This window comes from Amblyomma americanum, chromosome 1 (genome assembly GCF_052857255.1).
Source record: "Amblyomma americanum isolate KBUSLIRL-KWMA chromosome 1, ASM5285725v1, whole genome shotgun sequence".
Classification (NCBI taxonomy): domain Eukaryota; kingdom Metazoa; phylum Arthropoda; class Arachnida; order Ixodida; family Ixodidae; genus Amblyomma; species Amblyomma americanum.
In genome coordinates this window covers 355,378,668-355,400,736 of record NC_135497.1, presented here as the reverse complement: position 1 = coordinate 355,400,736, position 22,069 = coordinate 355,378,668, and positions in this window count along the sequence as shown.

Below are 22,069 nucleotides of genomic sequence, written 5' to 3'. Positions count from 1 at the left end.
AGACGCACAGTTAAATACCACATGACGCAATGCAATACAATTTGATGCACAGCACAGGACGCCAGCAATATTAACAAGAAATTTTAGACGCGGGACCCTAAACGCCAGAGCGCAGACCGGCAAGGGGTGACAAAAAAAAAGGGGGGGGGGTGAACGCTATTTTACAAAACAGCTATGCAACACGTATACTGATGGGCGAAAACATCTACGTCTTCCGAAGCAGAAATTGACGAATAAAAACGGTGAGATGAATGAAAAATGAGCACGTACGCTTGGCGCCTCTCGCAACGCACGACAGTCAGAAGCGCCGAAACCGCTCCATTCGTGCTGAAGGCAAACACATTTGAACCCTGATTATCTTAAGTTGCCCGCTTTTCGTTTATTGTAAGTCTTACGTGAAATGACAAAAGGCACCTCACGCGTACAGCTTGTCTGGACCGGCGTGTGTAATAAAACAGCAGCATGCGCGCACGCACAAGTTGCAAAAGTTCGTTCGGCTTCTGTTCGGATGGTGAAGAAAGTTGTCTCTCATGCCACGCTCGAAGGCCGCTCAGCTTAAGGGACTATAAAGAGCTAGCTATACCTGCAACTGTTTCATGAAAGCTCACCAACACCACAACGGCCTGAAATAGCGTTCCCGCATCGCTGCATCTCGTTTAGGTCGACAGCTATCGGGGTGGAAATTTGCGATCAACAACACGGCCTTTCGCGTTGGTACTTTTAAACTAATCTGTGACGAAACAACTTAAATGGAACTCTGTGGAGAAACTGAAGGTGGCCTGAAACAATGAATTACCGCATCCTAATGAGAAACGAGGACCTGTTCAGAGAAAACGGAGCTTTTGTAAGCCAGAATAGACCAAAAAACTAAATTCAGGTGTCGCCATAATCGGCCGATTTCGCAAGTTAACTGCGATGCGTCGACGCAGTTTTTTTTTTTGAGGGGGGGGGGGGGGGGGGGGCGTGGATCCAAGAGACTAGACCACGCCTCTAACACCGTCATTCTTTTCAAAACGGAGTCATTTCCGGTGTACACGTGATGAGTTTGAATTGAGTGGCGGGCAAATTTTCATATGCAGTTTTCTCAGCAACAGACGCGTCTTTTGCTGCCGTTAAAACATCGCAGAGGGAGATGGCGTTGTCCTCCCATGCCTCATTCAGTACTGTACCTGCGAGACGGCTATGGTGTACGTCATGCCCGGCTGTATCATGACCGAGGAGAGCTTGTCGGGCGGGCACGAGTACGGGCTGTGCACCACCAGCGGCAGTGCGTCGGGCTCGTGCAGCGCCACCGTCGCGTTGCGCTCCCACAAGGCGCGCAGCACCAGCTCTGCGACGTCAAGGCGCACAGCGGAACGACCGTCGGATCATGCGGCATTCGACAAGCAGTGCTTGCCCGCTTTATACAGCCTTCCTGCCCTAGCTCTTAATGAGGCTTCCGAAGTAGGCAAGTATACTGCAGCGTAGCGAAGGGGTGAGGAGTAGTTTAGACACTAGAGCAACATAGATGGTAGAAACGAGATAGTAAGAAAAGTCGTTACCCGACTGTGCCATACAAAACGGTGCTTTCCTGCGAGCAGGCATGCAGACGCTTCGAAAGGCGTAAAGTAAGGTGCTGACCGTAGTTCCATGGAGATTCACACCGCTGCACCGGGTGCTGAGAGTTGGTCCACTGGTAGGCGTCGATGGTGTAGCACATTTCATTCGGGTGCCTGTAGTAAGTCAGCCGAGTGCTGGCGGCCCCGGAGATTTGAAGGGAGAGAGAAAAAAAAATTAAATATGGTCCAGATCTTTCATTCGTTCCCGCCCGGAGCTGCTTCGCGAGAGCAGAGGCTGACATTTCCCTTTAGCTCGAGCGAACAATGTGGCCGTGGGCTGTTCCAAGAAGAAAGGAGACACCTTGTAACGTGAATGCACAGCTCTTTAGCTCATGCACCATCAATCACACGCTCTTAACACTCACTTAACGAGAACTCTAGACGCTTCTCAAGTTTCAGTGAACCGGTGACGCTAAGATACGGGATAGCGCGCTGATGGTGCGTTAACAAGCAAGAAAAGAAGCCCTCGCGCTCAATTAATTTTCCACAAAATATGCTGTACAACTCGCGTTCCCTGTTCTTGGCACGCATTTTACTGCGTTAACATGTATGGTCCTCGTTCACTAAAATTCCGTCCAGGGTTGTGTGGGTGGAGGGCGGAGCGAAGCGCTGTGAGAGGGAAAAGCGAGAAAAGCGGAAAAATGAAACTCCTATTTGCCTCCTATCGCCTTTGTCAATTGTCTACCAGGCTACTATAGGTGCATACCTTGTACGTTCAGGTAGAGTCCCTGGGCAGGTGCGGGATCAGGAGGAGGAGGAGGGGAGGAAAGAGTACAAGAGTCCCGTGAAAAAAAAAGTGCTTCCTTCGCTACGGCTCGTTGCTGACCTGCCGAGACCGAAGCACTCCAGGAGGGAGGCACAGAAAATAGGGGAGGTAATGACAGGCTTACCAGTGCATGTGATGTGTTCATGGCATGCTGAAATGCGAACAATGAGCGCACAGACATTCTGCGTGACCCGGTAAAAAGCCAGGCCCAAAACGAGGATCCCTGTTCTATGAATTGATCTAGTTTTGACTGTCGCCCTGTGTGTAATTGTCGCCCGCGGGTTGCGCAGCGCGTGTGCAAAGATAGACGTACTCTTCTGTTCGCATTCCAGTTCATAAGAATCGACAGTTGGGCAAGTTGGTGCATCGCAGCGTTTCCCAACGGTGTCACTCGGAGGAGTGTATACTCACGCGGCGTTGCAGGCGAAAGAAGCGCATTCAGTGACCTTTGACCGCATGTGGCACAGGAACAGCTCATCCGGCAGGTGGGCCACCTTCAGTCGAGCCTCCACCTCCTTTCGCAGGAAGTGCCACCGCTCGGGATCCAGCAGCGTCTGCGGCATTCATATCGATGCGAAAGCACTGTTCCGATGGGTAAACACGGAGCAAGGTCTTGCTTTGTTGTGGGTTTGAGCCATTACTGCCGACGGTGCCGCCATCGCACAACATCATTTACAACACAGAGGCGTTATTTTACTGTCAGATTAGATGACGTTCTACCTGCAGCTACTATCTGCTTCGAAGTTCATTTATGCAGGGGGAAAATCGTGCGGACTTGTGTTGCGCATGTATCCGTCAGCATACACGCGATTGGAGAGCGCGCATTGGACGCTCAACTATAAGCTTCGTATTTAGATTTGCCGAGTTGCTTTGCAGGGGACTACCTGGTATAGGTGAATTCAGTTACTGGAAAAGTGTGCGATCGCGGCGAGTATACCGGCCACGTCATCGCCTAATTTGCTGGTGCGCCAGCAAATCAGGGGCCAAATGTAAAACCACCTCAAATCATAATTAAGCGTGAGATATCTCGCGTTATCATCGTGGTATAACATAGCGTAAGCTAAGCCAATTACACAGCGTTGCAACGCGCCAACAGCTTTCAGTATTCAGTTGTGTACCAACAAATGATGAAGCCGGGTATAGCTTTCCCAGGCCTGCGGGCCACAAGCCCAATCACGCTCCTTCATTCACAGCTTCGTCCACGTCGGTTTGCTTGCTCCTTTCTGTGTTCTCTTCTTAACCTTTCTGCTACAACTACCATGATGTATGAATTAACTACCTCAGTTCAACACTATTTTACCGCTCCGTTGACTTGTGGCCGGAAACAATGCACATATATGAGAGGGCGATATATATGCAAGGCTCCACAATGCAGCATCCACACTATTTAGGTGGTATATATAGTGAGTCTCGGAATTTTCTCAGTCATGTGTTCAAGACTGCGCACCGTTTCTTCCTCGACACCTATCTCTTTATAGCAAGTATTTTCATTTCACAGCCCTTCCTTCCAAAACCCTGCGTACAGTCCGCGTTAATCTACAAAAATTGCCTCCGACAACAGCGGCAGCGCAGTGACGACACTAATCCCTGTGGAATGCTACATTAATATTAGGATATGCTACCTTTACCAGGTGAGAAGTTTCATTTTCAGCTAACACTTTGACGCATGTACATGGCGAAAATTCGGTTAGCTGTGCTAGCGCTCGCGTGTAGTAATGCGCATGACTTCAGTCACACTCACCTCTTCTTCGCCAGCACACTGACTGACGTAATGGCGACAGAGCTTGGAAATGTCGATCCTGCAAATAAGTATACAGTTACTCAGTCGCATCATGAAAATTTCGCATGCTAAAAAACCTCACGCTCTTTTTATCTGTGGCGTCAGTTGTCACCCGACTTAGCAGAAATGCAACAGCTGTTGTGTGTTTTCATTTACGCTCGATTACAAAAGGTCAGGGCGCTCTCGTTCCAAGGATAAAGATCCGACTCGAAAGTCTAGTAACCTTTTCGCGCTATAACTGGAACAGAATGCGCCATTTATTTCCTTGCCAAGCTCAGACAATGCGTTGCACAGAGAAAGTCGTGTAATGCAGTGTAAGGCTGCTAACACACTTCTATCCCTCCGACTCCATTCTTGTCTACCGAAAAATGTAAAGCCTCCGTCCGCTTATGCTCACAGTGCCTTTTTGTGACGCACTTGCTTGCGGATTAGACATGCCAAGAACAACAAAAATGGAAGTTCCTAGGGAAAGGCCAATTGAACGCACGACCGCTCAATGGATCTGCAGAGATCCCAAAAATTACGGCAATGGTACTCCGAACATTCCGCCCTAGGGCCATTCACTATCGCGCATTCTAAATCGCGGCTCAAATGTATCCATCCAACCCTGAGCGCATCTTTTCGCAAAGGACAGCTCCGTGGGGTCAGGCACGCATGCGCACCTTGGCGCGCATGGGTGTCCTCCTGGGGAAGCCTCCAGAAGGATAGAGAAAAGCCGAATGTTTTAGCACTCTGTTACCGCCCGTGTCTGGAGCTTTCCACATGTGCACCATCGGGAAGAAAAGTATCCTGGGCGATCGAATAGCAATCTGGGAATGCTGCAGCGATGCGTGCGAACGATCGCCTGGGTTTACTCCAGTGCAAGTAAAAGAAGCCAAGTCCAGCGTTCGCCTCCTCAAGCACAGTTTCCAAGCACACCTGCCAATAACAAAGTTTATACTAACTGGTTGCCTCTAGCGCGAATTGGAGACTTTTGTCTCCGATAGTACGTGCACATCTAGAACCGGCTAGGAAAGCTACGCAAAAACATCCTAATGACGTTATAGTGTCCCTTTGGGGAAGTTGCCAAGCCGGGTACATCGTACGCACAGACCATCGATGCAGACACACAGTGGCAGCCGGGAAGAGTAGATTCTTGCGGACGTCTTCGACCAGTGTCACTGAGAATGGATACTCGAAGAAGAGAGACAGCATGGAGCTGGTCTGATAGAGGAAGCCGACCAGGCAGCCGGTCCATATGAACACGCGCAGGCAGATGGACGCCGACATCATCGCATCGAAACTAAAGCTAGGAAGGGCGCATTCCGCGCCGCTTATATGCATGCTCGGGAGCTATTGATTGGCGACGCTTCTGCGCCGATTTCCAGGAGACGAAAACATCCATTGAACGGTCCTCCCAAAATGAACATGGGGTCTGTGCTGTCCAAGGACGAGATCTCGTTAGCATAGCGCCTCAGCCATGTGGAGAGCGAGCAGTGCCACTCTCGAATCGCGGGACTGTGTAGGTCGATACTGGCGTTCGAGCAACACTTGGCCACGATAGCGTAGCAATCAATGTTCGACAGAAACAGAGATTTGTCAAAATCCCCGAACGTGAAATTTCGTCGGGCCTCCGCCGACATGCTGATTCGAAATTAGATGCAAATGAGAAATTATGATGGCTTCATGACCAACGTGTGGCGTTTAACCGGCACACGTGCGTGCACGCAAGCGCTCCTCGCATCTCCGCATTGTTCCTAAAAATGCGACCGCAATGTATGCCCACCAGAACAAGCACTTGCAGTGGGTGATTCGTGCTAAAATAACGAACAGGGAAGCTACCTTAGAGGTTCGCTGTTGCAATTGGCCAAACATAAATGTCTGCCGAGCGGTCAATCAAAGCGCTCGCTTCGGTTCGATACCCCTGCAGAGTGCATGCGTGGATGCGAGCTACACACGCGTGCGCCAGGCGCCAGGTATTTCACGTTAAGGTAGCGCTGCGATCGCATTCACTGCACGACCGCAGCAGAAGCTCACTTCGGGACGATTCGGTGCGGTGTGTACCACCTGGCATTGGATACTTCCGGTCAAGAGGCAGACGCTGTACCTGTGATGGCGATTGGCGGAGGTCAACAACTCGTAATATTTATATACCTCATGAAATGCAGGTATATACAACATTCATACAAGCATGCCTTGTATGAATGTTGAGAAATAAAATTGAATCAATCAATCAATCAATCAATCAATCAATCAATCAATCAATAGAACTGACGTACAATGGAGGCCTTAATTTTTCCGGCTTGCCACACTAACTCCCTCGAAAGCTCGCTCGAAATTTTCTAGCATCTGAGGTGACAGCACGCAAATAAAGAACATGCGTCCAAATAGCATGGAGGCTAACTACGCAGCGACGTTCGGCTCCACACGACGAGGGGGAAATTGCACGCCGAGAAAACACTGCATGAAACGCCCGCCACAACAGTAGGTTGAAAAGACCAGCGCGTTGACAAAACAGCACGGTATAACACTAACACGGTGAAAAAAAAACGTACAGTAAAGATCTTTAGTAATGCTTAAAGTTATTTTTGCGAGTAAAAAATACAGTCTCTTTGAGATAGAGTGCAGCAGTAGCGGATGTAGTTGGCCTGTGGCCTGTATCGACTGGGTACGACGTTCTAATCATAAATAGACCAATGTCACCGAAAACGCAGCTTTTTCAAGCTACGAACGACCAAGGAAGGATATACAGGTGTCGCCACCACCGGACGATTCCGCAAATGAAATGCGTTCCTCAGAACCCCTAGCTGATCTCAGAGGCTACGCTACACTGCCGTTCACTTCAAAACGGTGGCCTCCCGACCTTTTCGGTAAGTTCGTCACGATTTTTAATCGATTGACGCGAGATTTTTTAAATGCAATTTTTTCGCCTTACGCGCGCATTTTGCTGACGGACAAGCGTCAACGCAGCCACAAAGAGCCATATATATTTCAACTTCCACTGACTGAGAACCACAACTGGATTCAGTTGTCAGATTAAAATATTAGACAGTTTAATATCACAGTTCTTGTTCTAGTTTTTGATTTGACGCTGCAGGAGCAATAAAAATCTGCATTCAGCTTTAAATTTTCACTAACGTGATTCTCGTTGGGGCTGCAGTGCTAGTAATTCTAACTCCCCATCTGCTGAAGAGAGAAACCGCAACGAGCGATAAGCGCACTCAGCAACGCCCCCAAAGAACCGCTGTTACACCAACGCCTCACTGCGGCCACCCATCTTCGTAGCTGGGGTGTGACGCAGAGTCGAGGGCGTGATGTCATTCTTTGTAAGCATAAAAATTAGGATTACCGGCAAGCAAAAAGGCTGAAAACCAGTGGAGATTGGGCGTTCAAGAAAATTCCTTCTGCCACCCCATTCCCATTTCCTATCTGCCACACCGATCTTATCTTCAAACTCTTCTGCCCATTGTCAGACGCACTGTGGAAATAGCTGGTATGGATCCGAAAGGTTCTGCTTACTTAAAGCAGATTTCAGTAGGAAACTATATGTGCCTATTTAAATATTTTGCTCAGTCGGTCCGCCTTCCCCTTTTACAGCTGCTTCCAAACGGGTTGGATGCAGCAGCAACACGTTAAGCATGGTCTGATACGAGTAACTTTACGTCACCGCCCCAAAGGCGCCACAAGTGCCAGCTTACATAAAGTAGACATATAGGGACAGAAACAATGCCCGCAAATAAGAAGAAATAAAAACAATATTGCCAGGCCCGCACCGCCTTCGGCACGACCGGCCAGTGACAACTTACAGTGTAGTCTTCGCACATCAGCCAGGGTTGCCTATTTCGGTCACCCTCTAAAACGAACACACTCAGGCAGCTACCGACTGGTTCTTAGCCGCAGTCCCGCGGCACTTTAAATAAAATGAAAGATGCTGCTTTCGAGAGCATGCCTATATCGCCACATTCATCAGGTACTTCCGCCCCTATTTTTCCTGCCGTCTGTTGGAAGACCAGCTTAGAAGCAAGATGGATGTGCAGCCCATTCTGAGAAATATGCACTCCGAAATTCATAAGAAGAAACGTTAGCGTGAACGCCCCCAGGAGAACATGAGGGGGGATGGAAGAGACAATTTAAATGGATGTAAAAGTACCGGTCAACAGGATATGAACCACAGCATGCACGGGCGCGCAACGGAAATTAGTTAATGAGGCATCAATTCGGTGCCAGGGAGTCGCCCCAGGCGGCAGCGGCGGCAACTGCTTTGGCGATGGTTTCCCGAAAGGTGTCGTGTGTAGTTGCGGACTCCTAGATTACATGTCGCAACTATACCAGAGGAAGGATTGGTAAATACGCAAGTAGAATACTCAGAACTAAAGAAGACACAAACTTTAAAACCATAGTCATTTGGACTCCAGTACACTGCGGATGTTGGAAACGAGGGTGCTCACGCCACTGACCACGCGCTATTACTCCGGGTCCCCCAAAATTCGCAGGAACATAACTATTCCTAACCGCTATTAAGCTATAGTGTTTTAATCCAACATTTAAGATTAACGAGGAAAGTATACGCCGAACCGCACAGAAATGTAAACAGGAAGCAAGGGGCCATTCTAACGAAATTGAAGTCGAACACTCAAATAAAGCTTGTCAAGCACCGCGATATGATTCTAAACTAATACGATCCGTATTGCGCCTTCCGCGCCGAAGCGGCTAACTTATGCCATAAGGTATAGCCATGCCAGAAAAACCCACCTATACGAGAATCAATAACCAAATAACTCCGGACTGGGAGGAGGGCGACCCTGTCCAGCTCACATTCGGAACCAGATTTTGCTGGACAACCGGGCAAGAGCGGTGGCAGAATCCTATTATAGGCTCCAGGAATGAGGGCCCACCCAACTATTATATGCATTTACCCCTTATTGCATGCATCAATACTTATTTTCACGCGCAAAAATTTCAGTGGCCTAGTGATGTAACAGAAACAGCCAAACCAAATTCAGTTTTCAGTGAAACCACGCGGTTTCGACTTGCGACAGCATTTTCTTCGCTTGTCATATATGGTACACAATGCAGTTACAGCTAGCCCATCTTTGTTGACAAGAATAAAAACATTGGATATGGAGAAAAACAAGACGCAGGCTGGAAAAATGAACAGGAAGGAACTGCGATAACACAATTTAATGCACAAATATGAGGTAGCTTCCAGAAATTGATCCCTGGGGCTCTTGCAATGTGATGACGTCTCTCATTAGCGTGACAAGGACTTGTAGCCCTCCTAGTGAAACAATCCAAAGAAGTTTCGGTCTCTGTTGAAACAAAGGGCAGTGTCACAGTCTCGTTTTCACTCGGCCGTTTCACGTGGCGCCACCCAGAGGCAGTGCCATATATCTTATGTGAATAAAAATCACGGCGCGAGCAATGCATGTGTTGTTTTGCTAAGTGGAACGCGGTATACTACCTGCCTCTATCTTCTTCAGAGTATAGCCGTCGACGGCGCCCTCCTAGCCGGTACGCTTCTCAGCAAAGCCTGAAAATGCTCGTAGCAGGCAGCAGTGTACTTTTTTCAAGATAGATTTCTGAGGCGGTTGCAAGAGCGCTGCCTCCAGTGCCCACGCTTGCCAAGCCAATAAGGCAAGTGGTTCATTTTGTCCAGGCGAACATGAGTAGTTGACAGCGGCGCCAGCGGTGCCCTCTTCTTTGCTTGGTTGAGTGACTCTATTTCAGAACTAGGCGCCCTGCGCGCTTCCTCTCGTGTGGTTTTGTCTTTCTCATCGTCTGACAGCTCCCTGTCGCTGCTTCGGTCACCATCGCCTGGAATTGGCCGGATTCCACAGAACGTGCGACATCCATTGCCTGAAAAAAAAAAGGATACTTCATGTTTCAGCACTGACAAAGCAATCAGAATTATTGCGCCACAACGCATTCTTGTTTCTGTCACGAAGCCGCCGACGCGTTTCCGAACCACAAAACTTGTCCCTAACTGTATGGTGTAAAAGTGGTCCTAACGGCGCATTGAAAAGATTCTGCATCCTCAAAATCCCTCAAGAGGAATATAACGAGCTAATCTATACACTAGTCATTGTTTTAAAGGCAATACAGCATTTACTTACCGAATTTCTGCGTGGAACGCACGACGCTAACTCCTGGTACAGTGCTCCTGGTGTTGTCGAACGTACATGGGGTTCAAAATAGCTTCAAAAGATGGAGCCACTATGGGTGTCGTAGCTTGACAGGATAAACATTCACGCTAAGCACGAATAATAATAATAATAATAATTGGTTTTTGGGGAAAGGAAATGGCGCAGTATCTGTCTCATATATCGTTGGACACCTGAACCGCGCCGTAAGGGAAGGGATAAAGGAGGGAGCGAAAGAAGAAAGGAAGGAAGAGGTGCCGTAGTGGAGGGCTCCGGAATAATTTCGACCACCTGGGGATCTTTAACGTGCACTGACATCGCACAGCACACGGGCGCCTTAGCGTTTTTCCTCCATAAAAACGCAGCCGCCGCGGTCGGGATCGAACCCGGGAACTCCGGATCAGTAGTCGAGCGCCCTAACCACTGAGCCATCGCGGCGGGGCTAAGCACGAAAGAATTCGTTTTTTTTTCGCCAGCTCTACAAGAAAAGTAGTAGTCTGGTGCATATCATAAATCATAAGAAACGTTTTTGTTTATTTCTCTTTCTCTCACTTTTATTTTGTACCAAATCAAAGATAATGCAGGTTATACCACACTAACATTCTGGAAGTCTTGGTACAATAAAAAAATTTAAAATAAAAAAACGCGTAAAATAAAATTATTTTGCACGGAGAATGAAGGTAATAAAAAAAAACGTGCTTGCACGCATTCACAGCACGGAAATCTAATGAACGATGATAAGAAGCAGAGTTTATGATGATGATGATGATGGCCTCTGGATGAATGGCACGTACCCACGATGGGGGATTGGCCGGGGTACATTGTTGATACAAAAGCACACATGTGTAAGGAGTGGAGTAATTAAATAATTTTGTGAAGAAGATGCAAATGTGGAGAAAAAAGGTGAAAAAGAAGGAAATGAAAAAGCCGTGAATTCAAATTTTAGCATAAGAATCGACCTGATGCATTTATATACCCGTGAATAAAATCGCACACAGGTTGCAAGGCATATCCCTTGGCGCTCGCCTCTATGGAGAGTAGGATCGGAATAGATAGAGGGAGCCCCAGTCGAGCGCAGAGTTGCACGAGCAGAGTGGCGCGAGGCCACGCAGCGCGTGCTCTCCCTGAGCTGACTGTGTGTCGGTGCATGTTCCTTGCGACTCGAGCACTGAGGCCGTCATTCTGGAAACAACATTGACTGAGAAAAGACTTTTTCCGTATCTGAGCAGCATTCCTCTTCGTTAGTGGCTCCAGTGAGTGCGACGAGACAGCTGTAAAAGGTGAGCGTTTCTCGATTCTCCGCTGTCCTCAGCGTTCGTGCCAACATAGCACAATGAAAATTGAAAATTAGTTATTGCGGAAAGGAAGTGGCGCAGTAAGGGATAAAGGAGGGACTGAAATAAGAGATGAAGGGATGTAGTGGCGGTCTCCGGAATCATTTCGACCACCTGGGAGATCTTTAACGTGCACTGACGTGGCACAGCACACGGGCATCTTCGCGTTTCGCCTCCATCGAAACGCTGCCGTCGCGGTCGGGTTCGTACCCGGGTACTCCGGATTAGTAGTCGAACGCGCTAACTACTGAGCCACCGGGGCGGGTTAGCACAATTCCCCGTAGGCATATTTTAGTACCGTCTTTGCTTTCTCGCACAGTGAGTTCGATCACAACCCTCACCATCTCATTGTGACGTAGTGCCGCGTTTCACTACGCATGAAAGTCTGCTTGAGCCTTTAACATTGAGCGCGTTGTGCCTCAGTTGTCAAAAGCTGAATGTTTTTTTCAGAAGCGCGAAGGAAAAGAACTCCGAGCACTACAGAGCGCTTTGAAAAGGGACCTCGGTTTCCGCTGGTCGATACCGGGCGCTCTTTTTACATGCGTCTGATACGTTCGCATGCAGCGTCGCCCTCTAGCATGCAGCGAGATTCACTGAAAGAAATCCAGTCTATCTCGTCGCCTAGAATAGATGTAAGCACGAAATGCGCTGGAGTAAAGACATATCACTTGGTAAAACTGCTCATAGACGGTAGTAGCCGAAACGGAGTTCTTGAAGAGCTTCTGTCATTAACAACCTTTGTATTCCTAGCACTACTTTTGCGAGCCCAAGCGTGCTCGCCGCCTTCGTCCTCACCTTTTTGTGTATGGCGACGCGCGTGACCAGCGCTCGCCACGGGCCGAAGAAGTGGCGGTGGCGCCAGCACGTGCTACGCAGAACGCCGGGACGTTCGCCTCGGTTGGACGCCGCCGTCGCTTCGTCGATGAACCCGTGAACGGAACAGTGGTCGCGGTTATGCAGTAAACCTCAATTGGTTCAAATTAAACATGAATCCTGCATTACGGCACTTAATTTCTCATCTTTTTCTTCTTTCACTCCTTTCTTGATGCCATTCGCCACGCCGCGATTGAGGCGTACACTGAGCAGTGAGACAGATGCCGCGTCTTTCCTTTCCTTTCCTCAAAACCACGGTTTCGCTCAGCTGTCTTCGAAAAAATTCTGGGCGCAGAATGAAATGAAAATGAAAATTGGTTTGGGGGGAAAGGAAATGGCGCAGTATCTGCCTCACATATCAGCTGACATCTGAACCGCGCCGTAAGGGAAGGGATAACGGAGGGACTGAAAGAAGAGATGAAGAAAGAGATGCCGGAGTGGAGGGCTCCGGAATAATTTAGACCACCTGGGGATCTTTAACGTTCACCGACATCGCACAGCACACGGGCGCCTTGGCGTTCCGCCTCAATCGAAACGCAGCCGCCGCGGTCGGGTTCGAACCCGGGAACTCTGGATCAGTAGCCGAGCGCCCTAACCACTGAGCCACCGCGGCGGGTCATATTCTCGGCCGACGTAGCAGCGTTTCAATGGAGGTGGTGGTGGTAAACGTTTCGAGGGAGGCGAAGCGCGAAGGGCGCCTGTGTGCTGCGCAATGTCAGCGCTTGTTAATGAACCTCAGGTAGATTCCAGACACCTCCACTATACGGCGTCTCTCACTGACCGTACGTCGCTTCAGGATGAAGACGGCGATATGCAATGAACCGCGTTGAAAGGCTGCGGTCATGGCAGTGTGATGTAATGCAGCGGGAAACGGAGTTGCTGCTCTATTCCCGAAGCGGGCGGTTAGAATGGCAGGTTTTTAGAGCAATAGCTCTATTCGACGCAAAACGATTTCTGATTACGTGTCCCCGGATGGCCTTTAAATAACCTTGCGATGCCTGACATAGCAACAGTGTTATTACAGGCTATAAACGCCATGCTATGTGCACAAGGTTCACCATGACCACCCTGGGGCCAGATTCTCGATATTCACATTCGCCTGTCGCCAAGGCGCCCGTGTGCTGTGCGATGTCAGTACACGTTAAAGATCCCCAGGTGGTCGAAATTATTCCGGAGCCCTCCATTACGGCATCCCTTTCTTCCTTTCTTCTTTCACTCCCTCCATTATCCCTGCCCTCACGGCGCGGTTCAGGGGGCCAACGATCTGAGACAGATACTGCGCCATTTCCTTTCACCAAAAACTAATAATAATAATAATTATTATTATTCGCCTGTCGGCGACATGCTGCCTCCCTGATTGACTCTGAGAAGGGCCAATCACCGTCAGATACAGGCGCACATTTCGCGTTGACGTCAAGTTGACGTGGCGTCGAAAATTGCTTTTTAGAAGTGTTATTCATGGTGCCCTTCTGGTAAGTATATACGCTTGTGAAGGGCAAAAGAAGCTACAGGTAGTACGTATAATTACACATGCGCACGACTTGCCAATTTAGAGAAAATAGCTACATACATGGAATGGGCAATTCCTGAAATCTGATGGGCTAGAGCAATGTCACGTGAAACAAGTGATACACATGAATTATGGAGTGATGCCAAATTGGCTTTTCACCATGTATACAATGTGCCGCCATTCCCAAAAATAGCTTCCCGGGTCGCAAGGTAACCGTATCATGCAAATATGTGAATGAAACGCTGATTTATACGTCGTTAGGTCGCGGCAGATTAAAAGGCATTTATTTGAAACCAAAACTAGGCTTGTAAAAGTCTTCTTTTGTTTGCACAATGCATTGAAACGCCGTCATAAGGGCACATGTGAACTATACTTCGTCTCACAAGATGTTTGCAGCACTACGGAAGGTAGAGCTCTCTCGTCCAATCAGGGCTGCAGAAACGCAGAAAATAGTCCCTCGAATATTTGAGGAGTGTATGACTATTAATCAAAACAATAAGCATTGCAACTAAAAACATGATTTGGACAGGTATATTTAAATGGTAGGGAGTGTTTCAATCACTGGTGAAATTACCAGACAAAGCCCGTACGGACACAGCTCTGCGGAGGCCTGCTGCGAGGTAGTGATGCGTCGCCACTTTCCAACATGGCGTCGGACGAGTCTGTTGTGTCTCCTGTGTGCTCTACACCGACAGTGCGCTGTTTCCCCAAGCAGGCGAAGCAGGTGGCTTTAAATGTTCTTGAAGCGCTTCGCGTCGAGTGCGGGGGCAGTTGGAGTACAAATGCGCTCATCAAGAGGACGGCAAAACTCACGCAGGTGAGCGAGCGAACGCTTTACAAGTGGACAACGGAGACGTTGAACGCGGGCCGAGTGTTGTCACCGAAGAAGCGTGCTGGCGGAAGAGGCCGCGAGCGGACGGAGAAGCTGGACGATTTTGACCTGAGCGTGTTGCGAAGGGTGGTACACACCTTTTTCCAGAGAGGGGAAATTCCAACTATCGCGAAGGTGGTTGCGCATTTCGAAGAGGACGAAACGCTACCGACCGTGTCCGCAGCGACAATGCAGAGGATGTTGAAGAAACTTGGCTTCCGATATAAGAAGCGCTCTCGGAATGCGATGTTAATCGAAGCGACGCACATTGTGCAGTGTCGCCGCCGGTACCTGCGCCAGATAGCGGAGCTGCGACGCCAGGGTAGGCCTATTTTCTTCACCGACGAAACGTGGGTTAACGCCGGCCACACGCGAAGTCGAGTGTGGACTGACTGCACCATCCAATCTGCACACCAAGCGCATCGATCCGGACTGTCGACTGGTCTACAAAACCCCAGTGGCAAAGGTGGCAGGCTTATTGTGAAGCATTGCGGTAGTGAGCAAGGTTTTGTCGAAGGCGCAGCGGAAGTTTTCCGAGCGAAGAAAAACTCGGGCGATTACCACGAGGAAATGAACGGGGAACACTACGAAAACTGGTTCTCCAGGAGACTTCTCCCACTACTACCACCCGGCAGCGTTATAGTGATGGACAACGCGCCATATCATTCTGTGAAGCAGGATAAAGTGCCGCGGATGAGTAGCCTCAAAAAGGACATAGAGGCTTGGCTGTCCGGAAAAGGTGTCGCGTGGAGCAGCGGCATGGTGAAGGCCGAGCTCATGCAGCTTGTCAGCAATGTGAACACAGGTGGGGAGCAATACCGTGTCGACTGCATTGCTAAAGCTGCTGGCCATCTCGTTGTGCGCCTGCCACCGTACCACTACCAACTGAACCCGATAGAGCTTGTCTGGAGCGACGTCAAGGGTTTCGTGGCCATCCAAAACAAGACGTTTAAGCTCCAAGACGTCGAGCCTCTGGTTTGGCAAGGCATCACGCAAGTGACTGTTGAAAAATGGAAGAATTACGTGCAGCATATTATCAGTGAGGAAGATGTGATGAGAAAACTGGACCATATCATCGACGATGTTGTTGACCAGGGACCGGCCATTGTTGTCAACCTGGAGGACGACACAACCAGCAGTGCTGAATTCAGTTATGAGGACGATGAGATGATCGAACCCGTTTAACGTGCGTTGCCTCTCGCGCAGCACATGGGCTTGTTTTGCATTTCGCCACCATCGACACTCGGCTGCCTCGGCACGCTGGAGTAAATAAATTTATATGCACATGACACGATTACTGAAATTTACTGCGACGCGACAACAGAGGAACTGACGAGAACAGTACCCTGGTTGTCTCACATATATCGGTGGACACCCGAACAGCGCAGTAAAGGAAGGGATAAAGGAGGGAGGGAAAGAAGAAAGACAATATCTCTGTGGACACCCGAACCGCATATAATTGGGTTTTTTTGGGGAAAGGAAATGGCACAGTATCTGTCTCATATATCGTTGGACACCTGAACCGCGCCGTACGGGAAGGGATGAGGAAGGGAGTGAAAGAAGAAAGGAAGAATGAGATGCCGTAGTGGAGGGCTCCGGAATAATTTCGACCACCTGGGGATCTTTAACGTGCACTGACATCGCACAGCACACGGGCGCCTTAGCGTTTTTCCTCCATAAAAACGCCGCCGCCGCGGTCGGGTTCGAACCCGGGAACTCCGGATCAGTAGTCGAGCGCCCTAACCACTGAGCCACCGCGGCGGGTCGAACCGCATCGTAAAGGAAGAGATAAAGGAGGGAAAGAAGCGAGAGAAAACTGAAAATTGAGTTGGATTTTGAGGAAAGGCGCGGCGCTGCGCGGTGGAACACCTGTGGCTCGGTGCTGCTATAAATAGAGGTAGAAAGAAGCCACCTGGACATCAGGTGGATCGAGCCACAGGCGCGTAGGAACACACTAATGTAGTGCGCGCCATCCTGATTGGACGAGAGAGCTGTACCTTTCGTAGTGCTGCAAACATCTTGTGAGACGGAGTATAAGCAACGCTTGAGAGCGTTAATAGGGTTAAGGGAGAGCTTAAATGTGCTTCCGCATAGGGGCGCTAACTGCTCTCCCGTTCAAACCCTTCGCTCGCTGTGAGATATCATCTGTCCGTGCGGTTAATGTAGCGTGGCAATGGCTGCGCTGGTGGTGTGTTTTGTCAGTTTTGCTGCTCGTTAGATTTATTCGTCGTCTGTCAAACCGTAGAACTGCGAGAGGTGAGCGACTTTCGAGGGCACCCCGATGCTTTCGTGTTCTCTGACTAGACAGCTCGTCTGTGACCTGACGAGGCGTATGGTATGGAACCTATGCAAGGATGCATTGCCGTAAAAGGCAGTAGCGAACTGTCGAACTGTGAGGTGCGATCGCCAGCAGTGAACGTCGCTGCTCGGATGGTGGCTTTGCGCGCTTGACCAGTGGATGACACGATAGGTGTTCGCGCGGCCGACCAACAAACTCAAGGAATGTGTCGTTCTTCTCGACGAGACATCCGTGTGCATTCGCGCACTATCTGATGACAGCGTTGTCAGCAAAACAGCGTAAACGTCTGCCGGGAAAGGTGCAACGAGACAACGCCTCCAGCATCATTCAGGTAAGGAAACAGTTTGTATAGCGTCATCCTCGTTCCTTTTGCTTGCAGGCTGAAAATGACTTTAAAGCAAGCAAATGAATATCTGCAGGGCGCATGCTGCGAATACAAAATTTCTTTTTGGATTTCGATTTGCTCTGTGCACCATACCCTGTTTCAGTTTATGCACACAGCGCCAAGTTGAGAAAACTAAAGCCTAGCAAGCCAGTACGTTCGTCAATATCTTGGTTTTTGAGGTCGATGAACGTGAAAGGAAGCATAGGTTTGAAATCAGCTGGGAGGAGTGATCTCCTTAAGTGTGGAGAAAAAAAATTGCCTGAAAGCTTAAAAGAATACTTTAGCCGATCTTAAGCATTATTAATGAAGCACATTAAGGTGATTTCGCTACTCAAGCTGAAATTTTCATAGCAGTGTTGCAGCATCAGTTACACAGCGGTGACGTGGAAATGACTGCAGGATGGAGAGAAGAATTTCTGTAAGGGCACGCGGAAAACAAAGATATGAGTCTTGTACATTTCTTTCTACAGGTGTGCTGTTCCTGCCGGCGAAGGTTCCAGCACATAAGTCTGTGTACGATCGATCCATGACCAGTTTGCAAGGAATATGTCCATTCTCCAGTACTGCCCGCATGGAAATCGTCAAGCTGGTGAGCACGTGCTTAGGGTGTTGTAGCAGGCATGAAGGGATAACGTGTTTACCTGGAGGAAGATGGCATACGGTTAGTGATATTGCATTTATATATAGTTTAATGAGGCAGGAAGGACAGCGTAAATAGAACCTGCATATGAAAATAGTGTAAATTAATCAGCTCTATAGTTTTCAGATAACCGCAGAGATAGGTGTGGGTGACACAGTGATGTTCTGTGGCTTTGCATTTTTCTTACTGACCACAATGTCATGGCGGCCTCATTTTTATTGCTGCAAAATGCAGAAGCATGCATATACTAATAAACTCAAGGTAGTCGTAAATAATGAAACTTGTGCCCTTCCCTGCAATGTTTTTGTAGTGGTTTCCTTTACTTGAGTATAAGAATAACTATTTGTGCCCATTAGTTAGGGAAATCTACCTTCTAGTACGTGTAGGTATTATGAAACAGCTGGGTTTTTTACTAATGATTGGTTTTGCAGTGAGCATATTTTACATTCGTATGTAAAACTGGACTGTAGTGTAACTTGCAGCTTCAACAAACTCACATATGTGGAAACCCAATGTCTAGCTTGTTCGAAGGATTCAGTGGACAGGATTAACATGCAGGTGATGGCGTGCATCTTATGCAGACGTCTCGGACCACTCTCACCATTGGGTTTCATGTGCTCGGGAGCCATGATGCTAGATTCATCTTCGCTCACCTCTTGGCTGGACTGGTTACCTAGGTGGATGGTCAAGCCAGGCTCCTGAACGATTACATGAGGTGCCTGCAAAGGTGTCGAGTGCTGTACTACTTGGTCAAGAGCTTTCTTCGAAGAGCAGCAGACCATGGATTGTGCAACACAAAGTATTCATCCACGCTCAGCTGCAGGACCATGACATCACAGGCGAGTGGTGATAATAGCAGTTGCACCAGCATCTACAACATGGAGGAGGGCACAGCACCGTTTGGATTCTACCTAACATACCAGAAGTATATGGTCAGCTGCTTATGGGAATTACACTCACTGCCGTGGTTTTCATGTGTAGCTATGCCCCAGACAGTCAGTGTACATTTTATCTGCTTCAAGTTTGATAGCATACTGCTAGGAAGCTGGTGAAGTCTTCATCATTTTGGTGCTCTTTTTTAAACAGGACCATATTTTTGGCTTTCAATTTATTGGTGGTATGCATGACAATAGAGATTAGCTTTCTCTGGTGTTGGAATTTTTCGTGAGTCAGGAAGTGTCCCAAGTGCTTTCTGCCTACTGTGCACCAACTTTCTGAGTGTATGCTTCATCACAGGCTTTGCTGATTGCGAAGAAATGCCGTTCCTTGGTGTAGTGCCTCCTTATGCATTCTGCTTGTACAGTCGCGAGTAAAAAATATTATCAGAAATCACTGGCGATCAGAGTTTTTATATCTCACCACGCGGTTCTGAGGTTTGCAGACCTGCCTATCGGGCAGTTTCCATTTTTGCAGCATAGGGGGGACGGCAGGAAGTAAGCTTTGTCAAGTGTGCCATCGTCCGAGCGTCGAAGTGCCGACCCTATGTGGCAGTATGTGCGGCATTTATTTTGGATCGGTTATCATGAGCAAAGATGGCTTCTTTTTTATTACTGTTTTTTATGTCCGTGATGGTTTATCAAAAGGAACTCGCGGGAACAATAGATGATGCCACTGCTTTTAGCCAGTATTCTACAAGCTCGAAAAACCGATAGTTTATTTTCCTGATGCAACTAATTCACACAAATCACTTTATTGGGAAAGTGTAGTAACAATATTAACAGGAGCACTATACCCTCAATTCAGGAAAAGAAGTAAGGAGGATAGCCAGCTCGCTGTCGTGATGCGAGAGCAAACACGTCATTGCACTAGTGGTGTGCATATGCCCCATTGACCCTCACAATGCTTTGAAGGCGCTCAGGGAAGGAGTCAAACAGGCTGCTTGCAAGGTCAGGAAGAGCCTGGAGCCTGCTCCATTCCTCTTGAACTGCCGCCCAAAAGATATCTGGCGATGACTCGAGCAGCTGCCTTTTAGCTAGTATTTCATTAACCCCCGTATATTTTCAATTATATTAAAATGTGCTCCCTTCGGAGGCCATGGCAGCTCCTGGATGCAGAGCTGTTCAAGCAGTTGCCAAGTGCAGCGCGGCTGAAGCTGCTCACAAAAATAACTGCCAAACAAGCAAAAAAAACACCTATCCTATTCTTCATCAGTTGCCTGCGGGAGCAAGGCTGCGTTAAAGAAAGAGAGAGGGCGAGACAGAAAAAATAAATTTTGCTTGGCCGTGACAGTCCTCTGAACCCCCCTAATGCTGTAGAATGGGGCTGTCCCAGCACTCTAGTTATCAGCCCCTTCGTCACCCGCAGCGGCACGCGTTGTCATTCCGGCGCTCCGGTGTTCCGTCACGTGTGCTAATCTTTTTTACTCGCGAATGTACACAACGAATATTTTATTTGGTGTTCAAGTTCAGTGAAAGAGAGGAAGGTACCAAAATGTTTTCTTTCTGGCACCAGAGTGTTGACTAGGGCATCTTTCACCAGTGCTTGTGCAGAGCCAGCAGCCCACAATATGCTCAACGTACAGCATGGTCGCTATGCCTATAGTCATGTACAACATCTCTTCTTGAGGGTGGAACACACCGTGTGTGGCACTGTTTGTGTGATAAAATCTCATTGTTCTTTGCCTCATGGCCTTTGGTTGCCTCTGTGCTTGCTTTCGGCTGATTCTTTCACATGCTGCATGTAGTTACACTACATGTACTACACCAAAGGACTGTTTTACTAAAGAACTTTTACACTAAAGAAATATTTTCTTGTGGGAAAAGCCAAACAGTTGTTTCATGGTTAATAATTTCCAGATAAAAATGCAAGCCTTTTGCACAGTTTTGACAGGCTACCCATTCCAGCTTTTCTAGTCGAAGTGGATAAGCCTGTCAAAAAACCGACAAGTTCTGCATTAATTCAGCTGGAGCTAACTGGGAGTATAAATTATCGGGCTAGATATCTTTCCTGTGTCAATAATTAAGCAGCAATAGATATTTTGGAGTTGGAAATGTGTGGTTTCTAGCTGGGAGGGTATGATTCCCACCTCAGCAATCCCTTGAAATGGGATATTTTTTTTTTTCATCTGGGCTGTCAACCTTGTACGCATGCAACACAAGATCACTGCCCGCCTATGTGCTAAGTGGCACTGTGTTTGATCCCAGTTTCACTGAGTCAGCATTTGAAATTTGCTCCGTGGAAGTTGGCAATGCTGTTCGGTGATTTTAAGGAAAATTGCGGACAACCTGCTTACCCTGTGCACTCTTAATGTGACTGCGCCAACAATGATGAACATGTTGCCATTTTCCAGTTTAACAAATGTGACTGTTGGCTTCTCAACTTTGACATTGATTGGAGGCAGCTCTCTTGAAAAAATTTGTCCTTGTGTGTGAGCCATACTGGTGAATATTTGATGTTCCAGTAGGTAATGAACTGCAGTGTGGCTGCATAATGTATTCCAGCATGCACAGAGGACAGTAGTGAAATTAAATCATTACAAAAATATTACACTCCACAAAGTGTAGACTGTGGGCGAAAAACACATCTCACTAATCTCAGGCATAGCAACTTGTCTTGCTCCCCGCCATAAAACTTTCCATTACTATGATGTGCGCAGGCTTTCTATACCGTTTTTCTACAGTTGCACATCTGGCCAAGTTGATTCTTAGAAGGGGCTCTGAAATACATCACTGCATTGGGTGCTTGCACCCGCCTCCGTCGCTTGCACCTGGGTATATAAGTTGAGAGATGGCTATTGGTTAAATTTTTTGGACATCTACCAGCTACAATAGCCACGACCAATAAGCCGTGTAGATCCGGCGGGTCAGGAAGCTCTGCCCTTGGAGGTGGGGCCGGCAGAGGAGCACCAGGCTTCCAGCGTGCAGAAAGTGACTAGAGGAGAGGGAAACGCGTAGA